This window comes from Leucoraja erinacea, chromosome 8 (assembly GCF_028641065.1).
Source record: "Leucoraja erinacea ecotype New England chromosome 8, Leri_hhj_1, whole genome shotgun sequence".
Taxonomy (NCBI): Eukaryota; Metazoa; Chordata; class Chondrichthyes; order Rajiformes; family Rajidae; genus Leucoraja; species Leucoraja erinaceus.
Window position 1 is genome coordinate 33,373,367 of NC_073384.1, and position 24,106 is coordinate 33,397,472.

The window sequence follows — 24,106 nt, forward strand, 5'->3', positions numbered from 1 at the left end:
CAAATTTCTTCAGTCTCCCGAGAAAGTAGGGGTGTTGGGATTTTATTTTGGCTGTCACTTCAAAGTGGTTGTTCATGCCAGATTGTTGGTCATGTTTATGCCTGGGAATTTGAAGCTCCTAGCCTTGCGAATAGTGGAGAGGCTTTAAGACTCGGGTTTCCAACCTTTTTCGTCCCGTTTATCCCTGGCAACTTTAATAGCACATAACAATGTTATTTCACTTATTTATGAACAACTAATGATGAACAGATACTGGTATACTAGAACCAAACACAGTCAGTCAATGAGAAAAAATATGTACAAATCCAGAATCAACAAATTTACCTATAAGGTAGGTGAAATTTATCCCCTGACGATATATTTACCTCAGGTAGGGAACCCTTGCTTGAGGATACAAAGTTATAATCACTTATCTATAACTCAAGAACTGCAGATACTGATTCACAAAAAAAGAGACAAGGTGTGGAGTAACTCAGATAGCAGTGGCACAGCTGTAGTGTTGCAGCTTTACTATGCCAGAAATCCAGGTTTGATCCTGACTGCAGGTGATGCCAGTACGGAGTTTATACATTCTCCCAGTGACCTGCGTGGGTTTTCACTGGGATCTCCGGTTTCCTCCACAAATCCGAAGACGTACAGGTTTGTAGGTTACTTGGCTTGATATAATTGTAAATTGTCCCTAATGTGTGTAGAATAGCATTAGTGTGCGGGGATCAATGATCGGTGCGGACTAAGTGAGCCGAAGGGCCTGTTTCCATGTAAACTAAACTCAGCGTTTTAGGTAGCATCTGTGGCAAATGTGGACTGGTCGGGACCCTTCTTCAGACTTACTTCAGTAAGTTAGACACTTACTGCAGTATACCCAACCTCTAACCTTGTTGCCTGATACTTGTGACTATCCAGTTAAGTTCCTGATCCATGGTGATCCCCAGGACATTGATGGCGATGGACTCGACCATAACGATATGTAAAGGTCAAGGGCTGGTGAACATCAGCTCTTGCATGGAACATAGAGTTGAATCCAGAGTTGAAGTACGAACAGGAACAGGCCATGTCCATGCCTAACATGTTGTCAAACTCAAACTAATCTTCTTTGACTGTTTGATTTTGCACGTGATCCGTATCCTTTAATTCCCTGCATAACTATGTGCCTATCTAAAAGCCTCTTAAACACCACTATCATATCTGCCTCCACCACCACCCCTTGCAGCACATTCCAGGCCACAACACCCTCCGTGTAAAAAAAATCATGCCCTGCAAGTTTCCTTTAAAATTCTTCCACTCCTCCCCCCCTTAAAGCCATGCCCTCCAGTCTTTGACAAAAAGGTTCTGACTGCATCCACTATTCATCTATATTATCCACCTAGCTATTGCTAGGCTTTGTCCTACTTTGTTCCCACTTTTTTCCCCCCCCCCCCCCTCCCACAATCAGTTTAAAGAAGGGTCCCAACCCAAAATGGCACCTATCCATGTTCTCCAGAGATGTTGCCTGACACGCCAAGTTACTCAAGCACTTTGGATCTTTTTATTATGTAAACCAGCATTTGTAGTTCCTTGTGTCTCCATTTCACCAGACCAGCTTTGTTGAATGCTGGAATGGACTCAAGGGGCTGAGTGGCCTATTCTTGCTTGTAATCCATATGTTTTGTAAGGAAGTTAAAGAGAACCAGTCCTTGCCCAGACTGACCCAAATACTTTCCCGTTTTGTTAACCTTATAGTGAAGGAGCAAGTCACACAGTTCATACTGAGTGGTTGGACTGCAGAAGGAGAAAGCAGCCACTCTCGATGGAGACATAGACCAACTAAGCAGGAGGCCATATATCCCCTGCTTTTCCAAAAGCGACACCTCTTAGTTGGAATTTAAAAGTAACTTCAGGACAATGCAGAGCACTAAAAATTGCAAATACTTCCCTTTCCCAGTCGGATTCGAGACGAGTTTGTGCACATCATAAAAGTGGAGATTAAATATTCAGTTTTAGATATGTTACCTACTGTTTCCAATGTCTTGAATTTCAGCCACTGCTAAAATTAGCCACTAAATGGTCTTTGTATAATTACCAAATCACCACTTAGTGTCAATCCCTGCCTTTCTTGCCTGAAGGATTCCAGATTGGGTGGAGTTGCACAGGCAACCTACAAAACTGCCTTACAGCTCAAAAGTTCAGGGTCAGACTAGGATGTGGGTGGAGAGAGAGCAAGCAAGTAAAAGGGAAAAGGTGGAGGCGAGAGAGGGAGGAGCAGGCATAAAGGGCCTGTCCCACTTAGGCGACTGCCGGCGACTAGGCTGTCGCCACATGGTCGCCGGGGTGTCGCAAGTATGGTCGTGAGTAGTCTCCTCAGTTGCCCAAAGAGTTGTAGCGTTTTTCTGGTCGCCGCTGGATTTTGAAATGTTCAAAATTGTTCAAAATGTCCAATGATGCACTCCCTGAAAACCTCCAGGTCAAAGAACAGCTTCTTCCCGTGGGCTTGTCATAACTTGTCTTCTCCTGACGTAAGTGCTGCCGTAGGTTGTCGCCAGGTTGCCGTAGGTTGTCGCCAGGTCCATTGTCGTGGTTGCCGGCAGTCGCCTAAAACAAAAAAAATCACCTAATGGGCCTGTCCCACTTGCCGGTTTTTTAGGCAACTGCCGGCGACTGTCATAGTCGTAGCAGGTCACCGAAAAACCGGCGACAACCCACGTCATCCTGACGACAACCTACAACATACAACAACACCTGCGTCAGGAGAAGTCAAGTTACGCTCATTGGCGTCAAACCCACTGTCGTCGAAAAATGTTCAACATGTGGAAAATTTAGCGGCAACCAGAAAGACGCTGCGACTTTTTTGCGCGACTCAGGAGACTACTCCCGGCGACCACCGGCGAACACGTGGTGACAAACTAGTCACCTGTAGTTGCCTAAAAAATCACCTAAGTGAGACAAGCCCATAAGTGGGACAGGACCATTAGTCTAGTTGCCGTTTCTTTGGTGACCTGCTACGACTGTGACAGTCGCCTAAAAAAAATCGCCTAGTGAGACAGGCCTTTAAGAGAGCTACAAAGAAAGTGATTTCACACACTGCTTCGGCATCCTTCTGCTTAACATTTAGAAAAAGATCAGCAAAGTAGCTGCACGTGTGAATCTGCAGGTGGGAGAAACTAGAGACCAATGCGGTCCAATGCACTTCCTGAAAACCTCCAGGTCAAAGAACAGCTTCTTCCCAGCAACCATCGGACTCTTGAACGCTGCACAACACCAACCTCAGCAACAATTTTGGTGTTGCTCGTTCTTCACTGGCTCGTCTCCAGTTGGTTCAGAATGCTGCTGCTCGCCTTTTAACAGGGACTCGAAAGAGGGAGCACATATTGCCAATTCTGGCCTCCCTCCACTGGCTCGCAGTGCACTTTCGAGTTCATTTTAAGATACTGCTATTTGTTTTTAAATCTCTGAATGGGCTCGCCCCGCCTTACCTCTCTGAGCTGCTCCACCCATACGCTCCTGCCCGGTCCCTCAGGTCAGCTGGTCAGCTGCTCTTGGAGGTACCGAGGTCTAGTCGGAGGCTCAGAGGGGATAGAGCCTTCTCTGTTGCTGCTCCGGCACTCTGGAACACCCTGCCGTTGCACATCAGACAGGCCCCCTCACTGTCCATCTTCAAATCCAGTGTTAAAACACATTTGTACTCCCTGGCTTTTGACCATGCCTGAGATTTTGCTTCTGTTTTTGGTGTTTTTGATGTTTCTTTATTTTACATGTCTTTTCCTACTATTTCTTTTGATTGTTATTTTTGGTGTGTATTAACTTTTTTGTCAATGATTAGTGATGTACAGCACTTTGTTGCAGCTATGTTTGTTTTTAAAGTGCTCTATAAATACAATTATTATTATTATTATTATTAATGATTTTCTATGGACTATGTCTTGGTTGCACTGCAGACTAAGATTTTGCATATTTATGATTATCCTGTAATACTTTTCTTATTTTCTTTTCTTCTATTCCTCCCTCATTCCCCTCTCCTCTTCCATCCATCTTGCTTTCTTGCCTTACATTCCACTCCTACTCTTCTTTCTTGATCCAACACCTTTTTGTCTCCTTTTCACGTCTAGCTCTTGTCACTTAACAGCTTCATCAAGGACCCACACCACCCTGGACACACTTTCATTTCACTCCTGCCATGGGGAAGGTGGTACAGGAGTCTGAACACCAGCTTCAGGAACAGCTTCTTGAACACTACAAACACCAACTAAACTTCGATCTACAAACCACCGTGGTCACACATTTGACCAGGCTTTTGCTCTGTTTGCACTACATAGATTTTTTTTTATTGAACGTTTTTTTGTCTGCTTCCAATGTTATCTATTGACTACAGCATGTACAGACTTATTGTACAACTGCAAATAAGAATTTCATTGTTCTGTTTCGGTATATCCGACACTCCTGACTTACTCCACCCATCTGCATATCACCCTACTTCACCTGTATCCACCTATCCACCTATTAAGCCATTTAGACCAGAGACGAGGTGAGTGCGGAATTCTCTGCCTCAGAGGGTGGTGGAGGCTGGTTCTCTGGATGCTTTCAAGAGGGAGCTAGATAGGGCTCTTAAAAATAGCGGAGTCAGGGGATATGGGGAGAAGGCAGGAACGGGATCACATTGAATGGCGGTGCTTGCTCGAAGGGCCGAATGGCCCACTCCTGTACCTATTGTCTATTGTCTATCACTTGCCAGGCTTTGCCCCACCCCACCTCTCCATTCCAGCGTTCTCCTCCCTACTCCATTAATCTGAAGAAGGGTCCCAACCCAAAATGTTATCTCTCCACAAATGTTGCCTGACCCACTGAGTTCCTCCAGCACTTTGTTTTGCTCAGGATTTTAGCACCTGCTGTTCCTTGTGTCTCGAAATACTTCTGCAAGACGTTGGTGAGGCCACATTGGAGGACTGTGTTCAGTTTTGGTCACCATGCTAGAGGAAGGACGTCGTTAAACTGGAAAGAGTGCAATGATTTACGAGGATGTTGCCAAGTATCGAGGGCCTGAGCCTGAGCTATAGGGAGAGGTTGGGTAGGCTAGAACTTTATTCCTTGGAGCGCTGGAGGCTGAATGGTGATCTTAGAGTATTTTATGCAGAGCAGGAGAATCACGAACCAGAGGACATATGCTTACGGTGAGAGGTGCAAATTTAATCGCAACCCAAGGGGCAACTTTTCACACAAGAGGTAATTGAGGCAGGCACAATGAAAACATCTAACATACATTTGGACAGTTTCATGGATAGGAAAGGTTTAGGATAGAGGCCAAACACGGGCAGGTGGGCCTTGTGTAGATGGTGCATCATGGTTGGCATGGGCATGCTCTGACGAATGACCAGTCTGTGATGTATGACTCTATTCAGCTCTGCACTGAAGCACCAACTGCAGTATTTCCTTGGCACAAATCCAGAGATTGTTCTCTTCTCCTTCTGTTGCTAAACAGTTGAATGCTTAGAAATAAAACAACCAATCTCCTTCCGTCAAGAGGCTCAAGGTATAAAATGGAAAAACCAGTAGCCCAGTGTGCTTCGAAAGTTCCAAATGCCTGGTCATATTTTCTGAGGTACCTGCACAGCCAAGAGTAGGATTCCAAATATTCCCAGCTAACTGAAGCCGAGAGCTTTGGGTGAATGACAGCAACTCACCTCCAGGTCAGAACATTGGGGTCAAAGTCAGGATGAACCAGCCTGGACTGGTTCTGCACACCAGTAGGCAAGTAGCTGCCACTGTCAAAACAAGCAGAGAGAAATAAGAATCTGAGGGGTAACTTTTTCACACAAAGGGTGGTGGGTGTATGGAACAAGCTGCCAGAGGAGGTTGTTGAAGCTGGGACCATCCCAACGTTTAAGAAACAGTTAGATATGTACATGGATATGATGTTTGGAGGGATATGGACCAAGCGCACGCAGGTGGGACTAGTGTAGCTGGGACATGTTGGCAAGTTGGGCTGAAGGGCCTGTTTCCACACTGTATCACTTTATGACTCACAGGAGACTGCAGGGGCTGGAATCTTGAGCAAAACACAAAGTTCTGGAGGAACTCAGTCAGGCAACATTTGTGGAGGGAATGGACAGACAATGTTTTTGTTTGAATCCCAGACTAACCACATAGACATCTGTAGAATGTGGCAAGGCTTGCACCCTATGAAGGGTTATAAGCAGAGAAAGGCAGTATCGCTGGCACAAATGGGTCCCTCCCCAATGACAATACATTCCACGCTTGCTTTGAACAGAAGGTCAGTGGAACAACATCCGCCTGTCAGTCTCGGGAGTGCCTGTACCCATAGTTACTGTGACTGACGCAAGATTGGCCTTCCTGAGAGTGAGCCCATGAAAAGCAACTGGCCCGTATGGAGCCACCAGGCACAAGAACAGGACCTGTGTGGATCAGCTGGCAGAGGTATTCACAGACATCTTTAACCTCTCACTACTCCTTTCAGAGGTCTCCACCTGCTTCAAGAAGACCACTATAATCCCAGTGCCAAAGAAAAGTAAGGTGGCTTACCTTAATGACTTCTGTCCATTGGCCCTGACATCCATCATCATGAAGTGCTTCGAGAGACTAGTAATGGTACCCATTAACTCCAGCCTCCCAGCCAGCTTTGATCCACAGCAGTTTGTTTACTGTTGCAACAGAGCTACAGCAGATGCCATCTCCCTGGCCCTAAACTAACATCTGGAACACCTGGACATCAAGCATACCTACTTATCGACCATAGCTCTGCATTCAACACTATAGTCCCATCCAAACTTGTATCCAAACTCTTTGACTTAGGAATTAGCACTCCCCTATACCACTGGATCCTCATCTTTCTGACACACAGACCTCAATCAGTGAGGATAGTTGACACCACTTCCTCCACAATAATGCTCAACAACAGTGCCCTGCAAGGATGCGATCTCAGCCCCCTAATATGCACCCAATGCACTCACCACTTTGCGGCCAAATTCAGCTCTATTCATCTATAAGTTTGCAGATGACACTGCTGTCTGTGGTGGGCCAGATCACAAACAATGACAGAAGGAGACTTTGTGGCATGGTATCAGAACAATAACCTCTCCTTCAATGTCAGCAAGACCAAGGAGCTGATCATCCACTTGAGGAAACATAGAATACACGCCCCAGTCTGTATCAATGGTGCTGACGTGGAAATGGGTGAGAGCTTCAGATTCTCAGGTGTAAACATCCAATTTGTCCTGGACCAACCACATTGACACTACAAAGGCTAAAGAAGTCTAGGAATCATACCTCTGTTTTGTCTCTTTACAATTTCTACGGATGCACCATAGAAAGCATCCTATCAGGGTGTATAGCAGCTGTTTGTCCATTGCTTTGTCCAGGACCGCACGAAACTGCAGAAAGTTGTGAACGCAGCCCAGTCCTTCACATGGACCTACCTCCGCTTCCTCACCATCAACTCCATCTACACCACGTTGACTTGCAAAAGCAGCCAACATAATGCAGGCACAATCATTACCCAATCATACCCCGATTATTCCCTCTTCACTCCACTCCCATCGGGATGAAGGTAGAAAGCTTGAAACTATGCGCCACCAGATTCAAGATCAGCTTCTTCTCAATTGTCATCAGACTTTTGAACGGATCTCCCGTGTGGCAAGGATGAATGACCAATCTTCCAATCTACCTCATCACAACCCTTGCATTCTTTATCTGCTCTTTCTCAGCAGCTCTTTCTTCTGCACTGTTTATTTTCTCTTTTGCACTACTTGACATACGGTATGATTTTACTTCGGAGTCACGTGAGTGAGTGAAGAGCCTGCTCAGCACGCATGCGCGGCATTACGTCCAGCAGAGCAACAGCGGCACAGCGAGTCAGGCGCTCCCGCTATGGAGGTGAAAGAACGGACCGTCAGGTAAGCTGACATCGGGTTTTTCTTTCACAGGGAGCCTTCTGCTTTCAGGCAGAGAAGAAAGGCTCTAGAACAAACCTGTCCCCCGCTCGACTCCACGGAGGAGCGTTCCATCTGGGGGGGGCAGCATCAAGGCGGTAGGATCAATTACCCGGCGCTCCGCTATCCCGACACCGTGCCGAGCCCAGCCCGCTAGCGCCTGAGCAGCGGGCTGGAAGTACCGCCACGGAAGAGGCGTCCGGCCGGTAGCTCCGACTTATCGGACGGGACGTCTTTCCTCCCGCACGGGGGGAAAGACAGCCGCCTGAACAGACCTGCCCCCCGCTCGACTCCACGGAGGAGCGTTCCATCTCGCGGGGGCAGCAACAAGGCGGTAGGACCGCTTACCGGGCGGTCCGCTATACCCCGACACCGCGCCGAGCCCAGCCCGCTAGCGCCTGAGCAGCGGGCTGGATGTAAAGCCATGGAAGAGGCGTCCGGCCGGTGGCTCCGACTTGTCGGACGGGGACGTCTCTCCACCCAGGCGGGGGAGAGACAGCCGCCTGAGCCGCATGGAGCGGCTCTTGGAGCAGGAGCTCCAGCGAGGTGCACCCCAGGAGGGGCGCTCTCGCAGAGGGGGGTCAGGCACTCCCTCCACAGTGCCTTGTGCACTGTCCATTGCTTCCTCCTTTCCAGAGGATAGCTTTGGTGACCAGGACTGGGCTGGTCAAGAACAGGGGCAATGGCTGAAGATCTCGGGAGTATGCAAGGGGTGCAGGAACAGGAAGAGCTGCTAGGTGTGGTGGACAGCTACGTGGAAACCCCACGTGCAGGAGGCCGTTAAAAGCCTGACGACAGCCATCACATCGTTTTTTCCTCGTTTCATGGACAAATACGGAGATGACCACAACCTTCGTAAACAAGTCATAAGACCTGCCATAAAATCCTACATTGCGGGGTTGTGCATACCCCAGCCACTGAGCCAGACCCACTGCTCTTTGGCAAAACCTCACAGAGCATATGAAGGACATGCAAGAGGTTTTACAAAACTTTCGACTCATGAGGGCAGGGCCGGGACGAGCAAACCAAAAACAGTAATTCCTACGCAGCAGCACCCCATCGCGTCCATCAGTCAACGTCTAGCATATCGGACTGATGAAAGCTCGGGGTCCGCATTATATCACCGAAAGTCTTCTTCACACCAGGGCCAGAGCGGACCCCATGGAAAATGTGCCACCCCCCAACGTCACCGCCACGTCAGACGACGTGCAACACTCGTTGGACCGGCAGGAAACAGAAGAATACCCATAACCATGGAGATAGGTGGGTCTGGTTCCTACCAGTATATAGAGTAATACTAACACATGGGAGTCTATCACGAGTGATCAGTATATACTCAATGGCATTAGTGAATACAAATACAATTCATACTAGAAAAATTGCCACCAGGTCAACATTCACCCCAGAGGGTATTTTTCCCCTCTCCATTAAAGAGGGACAAGCTGAACTGGTGAGAATAATTACAAAGGGTATCATGGGAAAACCTGAACCCTTGCAATTCGTTTCAAATATATTCACTAAACCCAAAAAAGATGGTGGATGTCGCATCATCATTGACTTAACTTCACTAAATATGTTTGTTAAGTATATACATTTCAAAATGGAACCGGTTGTTACTGCCAAACAACTAAATTCCAAAGGATACTTCATGGCAAGCATTCATCTTAAAGATGTTTACTATTTAGTACCATTCACAAGGATCATCGCAGATACCTGAAATTTACCTGGATGGGGCAGCTATAGCAGTTTAAAGCGTTACCCAATGGGCTCACATCAGCCCAAGAGTGTCACCAAGACACTAAAACCAGCTCTGGCAATATTCAGAAGACAAAAACATATTGTCATGGCATATCTTGATGATATCCTAAATGGTAGGCAAGACCATGAAATTGACTATGTTAGCTGTTCAGCTACCAAACAGTTATTCGAAACCCTGGGGTTGTCTTACATCCAGATAAATCTAAGTTGAAGCCATCCACTATCATGGACTAATTGGGCTTCACAATTAATTCAGTCTACGTGACTGTAACATTGCCAAGAGACAACATAGTTGAATTGGCACAATCATGCAACAATTTAATGGTCAACAAACTACCAACTACTCGACAAGTAACAGAGTAATTGGGAAAATGGTAGCAGCATTTCCGGCTACATAATTCGGACCTTTGTACCAAAAACGACATACAGGTCATTATGATCGTTTCATGAAGTTACCCACTGAAGTAATATCAGAACTACAGTGGTGGGCAAAAAACGTTTGACATAGTTTCAGCCTATTATCATCACTAACCCTACGTCAGTTATCCAAACAGATGCCAGTGCTCAAGGCTGGGGAGCAACTAACTCTATATCCAGCACAAGTAGTAGATGGACTAACCCAGAATCATCGTTACCACTTACACTGGGCATTAATTATCTAGAGATGTTGGGTGACTTTTATGGTTTAAAAGCATATGCATAAATATGCATCACTTGCATGTACGGTTATAAATAGATAATACTACGGTGGTGGCCTACATTAACCATATGGGCGGCATAAAATCGGTATCATGCGATAAGTTGATCAACACAATTTGGCAATGGGGTGTCCAAAGACATATTTGGCTATCAGTAACTTACCTGCCAGGTAAGCTAAATACAGTGGCAGACACCAGGTCACGTAAATTTAATGACAACATCGAATGGATGTTAAAAACCCCCCAAAAAAAATTCACAAAAGTTATCAAGCAATATGGCACACCAGATATCGATTTATTTGCATCAAGGCTAAATCACCAGGTACCTATGTATGTCGCTTGGGAACCAGACCCTGAGGCAGCAGCGGTAGATGCGTTCGCGCTGGATTGGGGAAATTCTTCTTCTATGCATTTCCTCCCTTCTGCCTCATCAGTCGGGGACTACGCACAGTACAAATGGACTCTGCTTCAGGTATTTTGATAGTACCCGACTGGCCTACACAGCCATGGTTCCCAATACTCCATGACATGGTTGTTGAAACTCCGATGGTATTCCCCAGTGACCCAGAGTTATTAACACCCAGTGTCGGGCACAAGCCACCTGTGCCATGAAAAAATCAAACTCCTGGGTTGCAGATTCTGCACAAACCACTTCTGGGACTGGGATTATCATAACAAACCGTCGACACCATGTCAGCATCCCTCCGAACATCCACTAAAAAACAGCACTTGTCCAGCATCAAAAAATGGGAGAAGTACTGCTTGGATACAGGGACCACCTACTCAACCGCTACAGTTACCAACGTACTGGAATTCCTGGTGAACCTTCACCACGATGAAGGACTCAGCTACAGAGCCATCAACACAGCTAGAATTGCCCTGCCTGTCTATTTAAAACCAGCTCCAGGACAACAGGCCATGGGGTCCCACCAGCTGGTGGTCAAACTAATGAAGGGTATTTACAACTCTAACCCCCTAGACCAAGGTACACCCATATATGGGTTGTCAGTGTGGTCCTGACATACCTCAGGGGATGCCCACCAGCCAGATCCCTCAACCTGGAACCATCTATGCTCAAAACACTTATGTTGATGGCACTTGTATCTGCACAGAGGGTCCAGTCACTACACCTATTGCGACTGGACACCATGCTCACAGCTCCAGACCAGATCTCTGTCGTTATCCAGGGAATGATCAAACAGAGCAGACCAGGAACACCTAATCCAGTCGTGGAATTCCGGGCTTACCCGCCAGAAACACGGTTATGTGCCATGACCCTACTATCCTACATAGACACAACCAAAATATTCGAGGGAGATGAAAAGCCTTGTGGGTCAGTCATAAAAAACCTTATGGTCGGGTGACGAGCCATTTCGAGATGGCTCAAGCAGGTGCTAAAAGCTGCTGGGATAAAAACTAACATGTACAAATTTCATTCCACCAGGGCAGCATCCACGTCGACGGCTAAAAGAATGGACGTGCCTATAAACCACATCCTGGCTACAGCAGGATGGTGGGGGGAAAGACCGTTCAGAAATTTTATAATAAGCCGTTGGCAAAACCTGTTTTATTTGCAGGAAAGATTTTACAGACTGCAAATATTTAATTTAAGCCCAGGGGAGCAATTTAATTTCTTTGTTGTTATTGTTAAAAAATACCATTGTGTTTTTCTACAAACAGATTTATTGGTTGGTTACGATAACACACTTCCTCCCTCAAAGACTTCGGCAGTGATGTAGTAATAACTGTTACACGGTTTGAAATCACAGAGCTTTGAAATCTTCACGGAATCACTCACGTGACTCTGAAGTAAAATAGTAAGATTAAACGAGAACTTACCAGTTTGAAGTTTGATCTGTATTTTATGAGGAGTTACGATGAAGGATTACGTGCCCTCCGCTCCCACCCTCAATAATATGGGTCAAATTCATAAACTGATGTCTCCTTATCTTTACTATGTTTACTTCAATAACGGTGTCTATCTGTGATTCCACACCGCTGCTTTGAAGTATGCCGCGCATGCGTGCTGAACGGGTTCTTCACGTAATCCCTCATCGTAACTCCTCATAAAATACAGATCAAACTTCAAACTGGTAAGTTCTCGTTTAATCTTACTATTTTGCTGAATAGAATGCAAAACAAGTAATTCACTATTTAATGTAAAGTTTAGAGATGCAGTATGGAAACATGCCCTTCAGCCCGCCAAGTCCATGCCCACCATCGATCACCCGTTCACACTAGTTCTTTGTTATCCCACTTTCTCATCCACGTCCTACACACTAGGGGAAATTTACAGAGGCCAGTTAACCTACAAACCCGCACATCTTTGGGATGTGGGAGGAAACCGGAGTACCCGATGGGAACCACAATGGTCACAGGGAAAACGTGCAAACTCCACACAGACAGCACCCGAGGCCAGGTTCGAACCAGGGTCACTGGCGCTGTGAGGCAGCGGCTCTACCAGCTGCGCTATTGTGTCATCCACCTAGGTGTATGTGACAATAATAAACCAACAGGAACAGAATTCGACCCTTTGCTTCTGCTCCTCCATTCAATCAATGCTGATCTATTATTCCCTCTCAACCCCATTCTCCTGCCTTGATTTAGATTATTTTAAATTGACACTAGTGATGCAACTGTAAGAAATATTTTTTTCTATCCAATTTCAAGAGAGTCAAACGTCTTTGCCCAGCCTCTGTATTGCAAACAGGGAAAGGGGATCTCTGAAGCACTCTTTGGAATATTACAATCAGCCAGCCATGATGTTATTGAAGGGCTGAGTGGTTTACTCCTGCTCCACCAGAGGCTGAGGGGAGACCTAATAAACATATAAGATTATGAGAGGCATAGATAGAATAGGCAGTTAGTTTTTTCCCCAGGGTGGAAATATCAAAGACTAAAGGGCATAGGTGAGAGGGGGAATGCTTTAATGGAGATGTGCGCGGCAAGGTTTTTTATTTAAAGCAGAGGATGATGGGTGTATAGAATCCGCTGCTGGGGGTGGTGTGGAGGAAGATACGATTGTGGCATTTAAGAGGATTTTAGATGGGCATGTGGATATGAAGGGAATGGAGTACTATGGATCAAATTTGTTTATTTTAGCATCATGTTCGGAACTAATATTGTGGGCTGAAGGGCCTGTTCCTGTGCTGTACTATTCTATGCTGTAGGTTCTAATTCTAGTTCACATCCTTTCCGGGTAAAAGGGTTGACTTATGAGATCAACTTGTATTCACTTGAGCTTAGAAACTTTAAAGAGCTAATTTAAGGGTGTTGGTTAAAATGCTTAAATATGTGTTGACAGTTTGGACGGAGAATGTTTGCTCAGGGAAAGGTCCAGGCCAAAGTGAGGCATCCTTAAATTAAATCACTCAGGGATAATCTTAGGAAGAACTTCAACCAAAGAGTCGTGGGAATCTCCTCCCTAACCTGCTGGAACCAAGTGAAGCAAGCTGGTCTTAAAAAAGGTATTGATAAATTTTAGTTAGACAAGATGCAATGATTATAATGGAATCAAGGGATATGGGGAAAATTCAGGAACGAGATACTGATTTTGGATGATCAGCCATGATCATCTTGAATGGTGGTGCTGGCTCAAAGGGCCGAATGGCCTACTCCTGCACCAATTTTCAATGTGTCTATGTTTCTATTAAGGAATGTGGGACTTGGGGAGAAATGGACCAACCAAGGACCAGTTTCACCCCGGTCACTCCTTCTTCTCCTCTCTCCCATCAGGTAAGAGGTAGATAAGTGTGAGGGACAGTTCAGGGACAGTTTTTTCCCCTACTGTTATCAGGCAACTGAGATGTCCCATCACCAAATAGAGAGCAGTCCTAACCTCCCATCGTTCTCATTGAAGACCTTCAAACTATCTTTTGTCTGACTTTACTTTGCACAAAACATTATACTATTTATCATGCATCTGTACACTGTAGACGGCTTGATTGTAATCATGTATAGCCTTTCCGCTGACTGGATAGCATGCTACAAAAATGCTTTTTACTGTACCTCAGTTGACATGACAATAATGAAATTAACTACCATGATTTAACCAGTGGATGAACCACTGCAGTGGCCCTCTCAATTCTAATGCTGTCTGTGTATTTAATTTTCACAGAAGATGTTACAACAGCTTCCAACAAACCATGAACTTCACACAGCAAACACAAACCAATAGTGGAAATCAGAATGTTCAAATGCAGCCCCTCACCCCGGTGTGTAATTCCAAAAGATCTTTGACCTCTGTGGCACTTTCCTGCATTAACCCATGTCCCAAGATTCCCAAAAACCCTGACCTATACTCAGCAATCTTACTCCTGCTTATACCCAGCGACTATGTCACTTGGATAGAGAATTTCAAATTGTCGTTGCCCTCTGGATGAAATAATTTCTTCTCCTCTCAAGCAATCTTCAACGGGCTCCTCCTCCTTTTTCCTTTCTTCTCCCCGCACCCCCCACCCCCCATGTCTGAAGAAGGGTTTTGGGCCGAAACGTTGCCTATTTCCTTCGCTCCATAGATGCTGCTGCACCCACTGAGTTTCTCCAGCATTTTTGTGTACCTTCGATTTTCCAGCATCTGCAGTTCCTTCTTAGACAATCTTCAATGGTACTTTATTGCCACATATACCTGATACAGTGAAATTCCTTTGTTTACACACAGTTCAATAAAAGTTTTACTATACATAGGCTCAATCATAATTAAGAACAAGAGGGTAGGAACAGTAGATTATTACACAAAGTAAGTACATAGTGTCACCACATTTCCTGCACCATCTTGCAAACGTGTATGGAATCATGTGGGACAGATAGGGTGAATGCACAGTCTTTTACCCACGGTGGGGAATGACAAATTGGAGGATATAGATTTAAAGTGAGAGGAAAGGATTTAATAGGAATCCGAGGGACAACTTTTCAAACACAGAAGGTGGTGGGTATATGGAACGAGTTGACAGAGGAGGTAGTTGAGACAGGTATAATAAGTACATTTAAAAGATATTGGACAGGTACATGGATAGATTCAGAAGGATATGGACAAAATGCAGGCAAATGGAACTAGCTTAAATGGGGCATTTTGGTCAGTATGGATGAGTTGGGCTGAAGGGCCTGTTTTGTGGCTTGACTCCTCAGCATTACCCACCCACCCCCACACTACCTGTACTATACAAAACAATAGTATATTGCTACTTTACAGAGCAGGAACGAGATACAGTGGGAGATACGAGATACTGTGGGGACATTCATCCAGTATCATAGCGTCAATTTTTAAATAATCTTATCTCAATATTATTATATTGGTGTTTATGGGAGATAATGTGGTCAAATTTCCATGCAAGACATCAGTGATTGAACTAGAAAAGTAGTTCCTGGCTGCAAAGTGGATTTCAATTCTGACAGCTCTGTCTTTATAGAAATCCAGGTTTTCCTTTTATCGCAAAGTAGGGAGCTTGCTTTTCACCAAATTAAACTCCAAGAACATTTTATGGAAGTTCTACAACATGTTCTATGTATCACTATCTGTCTGGAGTTTTGAGTTCGACACTGATTTGTTATTTTGTAATAATACAACTAAAACTCTGAGGACCGCTGCAGACTGGAACACACAGCGGTGGGTTCAGAGTATTTCACAAGATGATTTGCCCCATGGAATCAGAAGCATTGCCCAGTCAAATTGCTCTCCGACCACTGTTGAGAGCAGGCGTCCATTGGCAGCATGCCCACCAGCCACTCACTCATCTCCTCCTCTGTCCCTACACTGAGGATATAAGGGACTGAAGATGCTGGTTCACAAAACAAGACTCAAAGTGTCATACAACATGGAAGCAGGCTCTTCGGTCCAACTTGCACACGCCAATCAACATGCCCCATCTACACTAGTCCCACCTGCCTGCGTTTAGCCCATATCTTCTAAGCCTTTCTGATCTATGCACCTGCCTAAATATTTCTTAAATATTGTGATAGTACCTGACTCAATCTGAATACCTCCTCCGACAGCTCGTTCCATACCTACCACCCTTTGTGTAAACAAAGTTCCCCCTCAGATTCCTATTAAATATTTCTCCCTTCACCTTAAACCTCTGTCCACTGGTTCTCCATTCCTATACTCTGGATAAAAGACTGTGTGCATTTACCCAATCTATTCCTCTCATGGGGTCTTATACACCTCTATAAGATCACCCCATCCTCCTGCATTCCAAGAAATAATGCCTAGCCTGCTTAACCTCTGTTGAAGTAACTCAGCGAGTCAGGCTAGGGAACAGACAGGTGACGTTTTGATCGGAATCCTTCTTCAAACTGATTTGGGGTGGGGGGGGGGGGGGGGGGGGAAAGGGGGGGGGGGGGGGGGGGAAAAAGTTAGATGGTCACAACAAAGCCTGGCAATTAATAGATTGATATATGTGAGGGAGGGTTTTGATAGGCAGATGGCTGGACAAGGGCCAGAGATGATAAGAGGTTCACATGCACCTCCTCTAACCCCATCTACTGCATCCACGATCAGTTTGAAGAAGGGGCCCTTATCCCGAAACTTCTCCGGGGATGCTGCCTGACCCACTGAGTTACTCCAACACTTTGTGTCCTTTTGTACAAACCAGCACCTGCAACTCCTTGTTTCTACAGGACAGATTATAGTGTGGCGCAGCAAATAGTGTTGCTGCCTTCAGATTGATCCTGACTTCTTGCACTCTGTGCGGAGTTTGCACGTTCTCTCCTCTGACTGCACAGGGACTTTCCTCCAGGGGCTCCCAACAGGTGGTAAAGTAACCAGCAGCTGTAGATTACCCCGTGTAGGTGGATGGCAGGGGGTGGAATCGGGGAGGGGGAGCTGTTGTATGAAAACATGCAAGGGAAGAGTATTGATGAGATTGCTCTGAAAGATTCACAGTCTCGTTGGGCTAATTGGCACACAGATGAGAATGTGGGGTAAACAAAATTGGATCAGTGAAGCGTGTGGCTGTTGGTCAGCATGGACTGGGTGGGCCCAAGGGTTGTTTTTCTGTGCAGTATGATTCCATGAAGAACAATGGAGAACCCGGTGTGGGGGGACCGGCGTGAGAGCAAAGGGGGACCCCAGTGTGGGGGAGGGGCACACTAGTTTTAGAATCCTCTGCCCAGGGGATGAGCCTGCATTTGTTTGTTTTATTTGTTTGTTCATTCCGGTTAAGGCGCTGTGTACATGGCAGCCAGGCAACAGTCGCATGTCTTTTTCCTTTTTTCAACTTTCAATTTAAATTTCAAGTTTTCGTGTACCTTGTATGTCGGCAGACCACTTTTCCCTCCGGGGATGAATAAAGTTCTATCATATCGTATCGTAAGAAAGTACAAGAATACTATCCAGCAAGTCAACTAGGAAGAACATCCAGGGTTAAGTACATGGAGCAGAGTACAGCACAGGAACAGGCATTTCAGCCCATAATGTCTGAGCTGAACTTGATGCGAAGTTAAACTAATCTCCTCTGCCCATACTTGATGCATATCCCTACATATCCGTATGCCTATATAAAAGCCTCTTAAACACCACTACCGTATCTGCCTCCACCACTACCCCTGACAGCACATAGCAGTCACCCACCACCACCTGTGTAAAAAACAACACACATCACCATCAAACTTTGCCCCTCTCACCTTAGTCTTCATAATTTTATATACTATCAAGTCTCCACTCAACCTCCAATGTTCTAGAGAAAACAATCCAAGTTTGTCCAACGCCGCCTTATAACTAATACCCTCTCATCCAGGCCTCGGAAAAGCAATCAACATTATCAAAGACTGGTCCCACCCCAGTCATTCCTTCTCCCTGCTCCCATCCAGCAAACGATACAGAAGCTTCAAAGCGTGCACCACTAGACTCAGGAACACCCTCTGTTATCAGGCTTCTGAATGGCCCTTCCATAAGCTAAGGTACTGTCAGATTCAGGAACCATTAAAGAATTAAATATTTCCGAAAAACTAAATACATCTGATAAAGGGACCATTGAACCTCTAGACCATTACAGACATTGGACTTTGTCGAAGGAACTGATGCGTTTCAATGTGCTACAACTCTAAGAGCTTTCTATTATGCTTCAGTTTGAACATCTGATCTGCTTGGATAGAATGCCAAACAAAGCTTCTCACAGTACCTAGGTACATGTGACAATAATAAACCCAAAACGCTTCTGCAAGCCTCCACAACCTTCCTGTAATGGGGAGACCAGAACCGAACAAAATATGTTTGCACTCTTGCTGGTTAAAGGCTGAGAGGTTGAAGATATTCGCTGTGAAGAAGTGAGAAGAGGGGAAAGAGAGGCTTCTCCATTCTAAAATCAAAAGCAGCTGAATTTGAACCTTGTCTTTCACAATAATCCCAAAAGCATATTCCATGTTCAAAATGTTTAATTCTGCAGTCATATTTCAGCAGTCGAGCTCCTCTAGTGAAGTTGATTGCAAGTTTAAAATTGGCCAGGACACAGAGAAAGCAATTCAATCTTCTTTGAAATGGCAGCTTTTTCATGCAGGGGTGACAGAGTGGCATAGCGGGTAGAGCCACTGCCTCACAGCGCCAGAGGTGTTGTCTCTGTGGAGTTTGCACATTCTCCCTTTGATCGTTCCAGACTCCTCCGGGTGCTCTGGGTTCTTCCCGCATCCCAAAGACATGCGGGTTGGTAAGCTAATTGGCTGCTGTAAAATGCCCCTAGTGTATAGGTGAATGTGTGGGAGCCAATGAGAATATAGGGAGACTTAAACGCCACTATCCTATCTGCCTCCACCACAACCTCTGGCAACCCTGCTTATGGTTGTTATGGTCTATTATTGTTACGTATACCAAAGTACAGTGAAAACTTTGTTTTGCATTTATCCTAATCAAACCTTACATAAATACAATCAGAATTCCAATTTTGGATAGGAAACATTTAGAGGGATATGGGCCAAAAAAGCAGGCAGGTGAGACTAGTGTAGATGGGGTGTTTTGGCCGGCATAGGTAAGTTGGGCCAAAGGGCCTGTTTCTATGCTGAATGGTTCTATATCGGTTGCGCTGCTGCAAGTAGGATTTTTATTGTTCCATTGTGGGACATATGCTAGTAAATACACAAAAGGGGACAATTTACTGGAGGAACTCAGCAGGTCAGGCAGCATCTCTGGAGAACATGGATTGGTGAAGTTTCAGGTCTGAAGAAGGGTGTCAACCCCAAATGTCACCAATCCATGTTCTCCAGAGATGCTGCCTGACCTGCTCAGTTACTCCAGCAATTTGTGTCCTTTTGACAATGAAACATTCTTGATTCTCTATGACAAACACACGTTTAAGCATTCTCCAAAGAGGGAATTAAACTGAGATTATGTATTAAAATGCAGCTTCTCCTTCCCATCGCTGCACCAGCAAAATAAAATAAAAAAAACACTTGTTGCTTTTTCTTACAGTTTATAATAAGCAGAGACGGGGAATTGAACCCCGGCGTTAGGACCACGCGGTCGCGCTCTCTCTCTCTCTCTCTCTCTCTGCTAGATCCTGGTGACACGGTATTAAGCAAGATGAGGCAGTTCCTGAGTGGTCAGATTTCAGCGCCAGATCGACAGTGTTTCAGAAAGCCAACGTGTACACACATTCCTCAATCTGCCCCCTCGCAAACCGTTAGCTGCTGAAAATAACTGCTGCACAAGATGCCCCTCCCCCTTTTTTATATCAAGAGACAATCTTATAAAGTCTAAATACATGGATAAAAGGGGAGATGAGTTAAAGAACTAAATATACTTATTTTAACGTGGCCTTAGAGACTGAAAGATATTTCTCAATAAGGTTTTTTTTTTGGAATGTCAGACTGAAAGTTCAGCTCCAGTCCCCTCTAAAGTTTCTAAACCGACATTTCCAGATGGAGAAGCATTTTTATATTCAAAATAAAATCACTACCCGGTGCAATCTTTTAGCTTTCGGCAGATTTTGATTCTCTTTGAAGCATTCAGAAAGGATCTTTTTCCCCCTCAGTTTCCAGGCTCTCTCTCCCCACCACCCCCACACTCCCCCCTGGACATTGCTGTCGTCCATAAATCTGGAGCCGTCATCGTTATTTCGGCCTAAATTTAAATTGAAACAGCAATTCTCAACAGGGTTATTAGCTTTTCTACAAGTACGCTGCACGTCACTCTGCACAACTGTCTTCCTGCAAGGTAAATGACTCAAACGGAGGAAAAGTCCTGTATCAAAACCACTACTTCAAAGGGCAAGGTCTACAAAGTTCCGATCTTATATTCTTCAGCCTTCGCTGAAATACCTGCGAGATACACAAATATGTAGCATTTGTTCAATTTTCAAAACGCGGTGTTTCAACAAAAAGAAAATCAGTTCTATTTAGTTAAAAAAAAATCTCAATCCTCCACCCTTCCAGACAAATGCAATTAAAAGTTACTTCTTACAGCTGTTTCACCCTGTTGATCTAACCATTTGACAAGTCTTCTCCTTAACCCGTCCACCAGCACTTTTAATCCAAGTTTTCACCCCCCCCCGAAAAATCATTAGACGCTGGATTTTTAATTCACCCCTCCCCTCCTCCTCCCTTTGCTCTGTCCTCCTCACCTCGAGTTGAACACGTATGCATTGTATTTAATGCAGAGGAGCCGTTATCATCACTGATATGACCATTGACAAGGCGGCGAGGAGGGAGACAGAGAAGGAGGGGGCAAACAGTGGCCCCGAGTTGCCCCCCTAACCCCATTGCAGAGGGGCTCAGTGCCCTGCATTGCTCCCAGTGGAGAATCGTTACCTCTAAGCCTTGGATCCAGGGGTGTTCAATGCGAATGCAGGCCGTGTGAGGGATGTTTCCTTGTTTTATATCCTTCAAGCCCTTTTCCTTTCCTTTCCCTTCCCCTTCCCAGCTGCTTGTCTGTCTGTCTGTGTCTCTCTCCCTCCCTCCCTGCCGATGCTCAGGACGAAGTGAGCTTGCTCCAGCGCCTTGGAGTCGTGGCACTTCTCTCCCCCAGCGCCTGGCAACCAGCCCACTGTAGCCACACCCGTCATTGGCCCGACCCTCTCGTTCAGTCCAATCCGCGGCCAATCGATGGTCGGGAGGAGGCAATGTGGCCGCTTCGAATTGTGGGGAGTGTAGTTTCCGTCCGGAATTCGAGCTCCTTTAGCACAAGGAGCTGCAGATGCTGGTTTACCAATTCAAGGTAGCATGGATTCCCCTGCTCCCTGTACTACATTTCCCAGCTCGAGTCAACCTTGCTCCCTCTTGTTAAAGTTTTTTTTTAAGTGTCATTGTTTCAGCCTTCAACCTATCCTGGTACTGGCATATTCTGTCTGAAGTGTAAAGGCAAGATTCGGATCTACAGCTTTCAACTATCACTCGGAGGGAATGACGGATGGTTGCCCTGGTTAAAAAAAATCTGTAGTTATGAATGAATGCATTCCTCTCAAAAGCATCTTCAGGTTTCCAAATGAACGTGCAGTCAGAACTAACCTTGGAAACCGTGAGCAGGAGTGCCCTCAATTACCAATGTGTGACAGCTAGCTCTGTAGGTTTTATTAAAGGTTTGTTGTAAATCGTGCAGCAGTTAGCAACATATTATCCTAAAGCTGGCTAAGAAAATCGAAGATAGACACAAAAGGTGGGGTGACCCAGGAATAGGTGACGTTTCCATTCGAGACCCTTCTTCAGACGTTAAAAAAAAACAGCCTTGCTGTTTAAGTGTAGTCTCTGATTTTATCAGTGCAAACATTTCAGAAGCAAAAAAACAAAACTATATTAAGTTTCAGTGACGACAATTCAAAACTCGAAACTGAGATATCGATGCATTGTGACTGAAATGGATATTGTCCTGTTTCACCAAAATTAACCACTGCAATTATTTGTTGCTAGCTTTGGTGTAAATTAACTGAAAGAATTTAGACAGAAAAAGCTGTAGTAACGCAGCGGGACAGGAAGCATCTCTAGAGAGCTTTGGGTCTCGACCCGAAACGTCACCCACCCCTTCTCTCCAGAGATGCTGCCTGTCCCGCTGAGTTACTCCAGCTTGTTGTATCTATCTTCGGTTTAACCAGCATCTGCAGATCTTTCCTGCACAATTGAAATAATTCAACGGCCATGAAGTTGTGAGACTGTGTAGAGATGATGTTGTGTTGCATTCATTGTATTTTAATGTTAGTTGGGCGTGCTATAAAATTGAGTGTGTGAACATAGTCTCGGATTCCACGCTGCCAATTGCATTGGTGTAGAGACACGCCATCACACCCTGGCTCTCATTCCTTTAAACGAGTAACTCAACTCCATTTACTTGACTTTAATCCACATCCATCGATAAATCCGGCCAACAAAAACTATAATCTTAATCACGAAGGTTCTTTTGACCCAGCGTTCAGATTAATAAAGAGAGAGAATGCCTGCACTATTAAATGCTGTGATCATTTTAGACACCTTGATCAGATCGCCATTCAACCTAACTCAAGAGAATGTCTGCTATGTTAAAACAACCTGCAAATCTCAAACCTTTTAGACAACGATATCATTCCGATGGATCGGTCCTATATGACTTCCATAGTCAATACATCTTTTGCAATGTTCATTGTCTCAACCCGAATACTGGACCAAGATTTTGTTTGTATCAGCCAGATCCATTTCATTTTAATATCACCCTAATAACTCTATGCCCTATTATAACAAGACAGAATGCACAAGAAAGAATATATAAATGTTGGCTTTAGTGGCGTTTTACAATGTTGCCACGCAGAAGGAGAATGCAATTTCATCATTTACTCTTTGAATATATCTCCCAAATCTCATACACACACGAACATTCTGTTTGCCTTGACTATAATTGGTAGTAGGCATTGTAGCAATTCAACAATGTTCATACACATCTAACAGACACACCCTAATATTTTTTCCCATACGATTATTACTGTGTAATTACATGTATCTATTCTTAGCATCTGAAAGCTCTAATTTGGCACTTCTCGTTATTAAACCAACCAATTTTCATATACCCAGGTGCAAAGTGTCTTTATTTCACAGCAATTGGTGTTGCCTGCAACTTTAATAATTTTACTGCAATATTTTCAGTTGTAATAGAAACAAAGACGCTGGAATCAGTCCCTGGAGATGTAAGAAGTCAAGGGCACATTTAAACCTTATCTCACACCCTTTAGTCTCCCTTTATTGATAATTTATTGATTAATACAGGTGTCAGAGGTTATGGGGAGTATGGGGAGAAGGCAGTAGAATGGGGTTAGGAGAGAGAGAGAGATCAGCAATGATTGAATGGCGGAGTAGACTTGATGGGCCAAATGGCCTAATTCTGCTCCCGTTCCTTATGACCTTTTCACCTCCAGTCACTTACTCCATCCATCTGCCAATCACCACCACCTGTATCCACCTATCACTTGCCAGGCTTTGTACCCCCCCCCCCCCCCCCCCCTCTCTCTTTTCCAACTTTCTTCCCCCACTCCATCAGTCTGATGAATAGTCCCAACATGAAATGTCACCCATCCATCTATCCATGTTCTCCAGAGATGCTGCCTTCCCCTCGGAATTACTCCAGCACTTTGGGTATTTTTGGTAAACCAGCAAATGCAGTTCCATGTGTCTGCAATTCCCACACAGCCCTTCCTCTTATACCAGAAGCCTTAAAATGGGTTGCAAGTAGGTAGCCCTATATCCCAGGGAACCGCCTAGGAATAAAATAACTTGTTACATTATAAGTACGAAACAGGATTATAAAATAAAGTGAGTAATAAGGAGGGAGGGATTGAAAGAGTAAATAGAACA

General features: G+C 45.0%; 1 protein-coding gene across 3 annotated transcripts in view; it reads right to left on the reverse strand.

The window, feature by feature from the left end:
- LOC129699518 (ribosome-binding protein 1-like) overlaps nucleotides 1–21,341 on the reverse strand; it is an 81,946-nt gene extending 60,605 nt beyond the window's left edge. For 2 of the 3 annotated variants that reach the window (XM_055639389.1, XM_055639388.1), the window contains exon 1: nucleotides 21,107–21,341. The gene's annotated coding sequence lies outside the window, so the exon portion shown is untranslated. The remainder of the gene's footprint in view (nucleotides 1–21,106) is intronic. The other variant, XM_055639390.1, reaches the window with a different exon arrangement.
- Nucleotides 21,342–24,106: the final 2,765 nt, after the last annotated feature.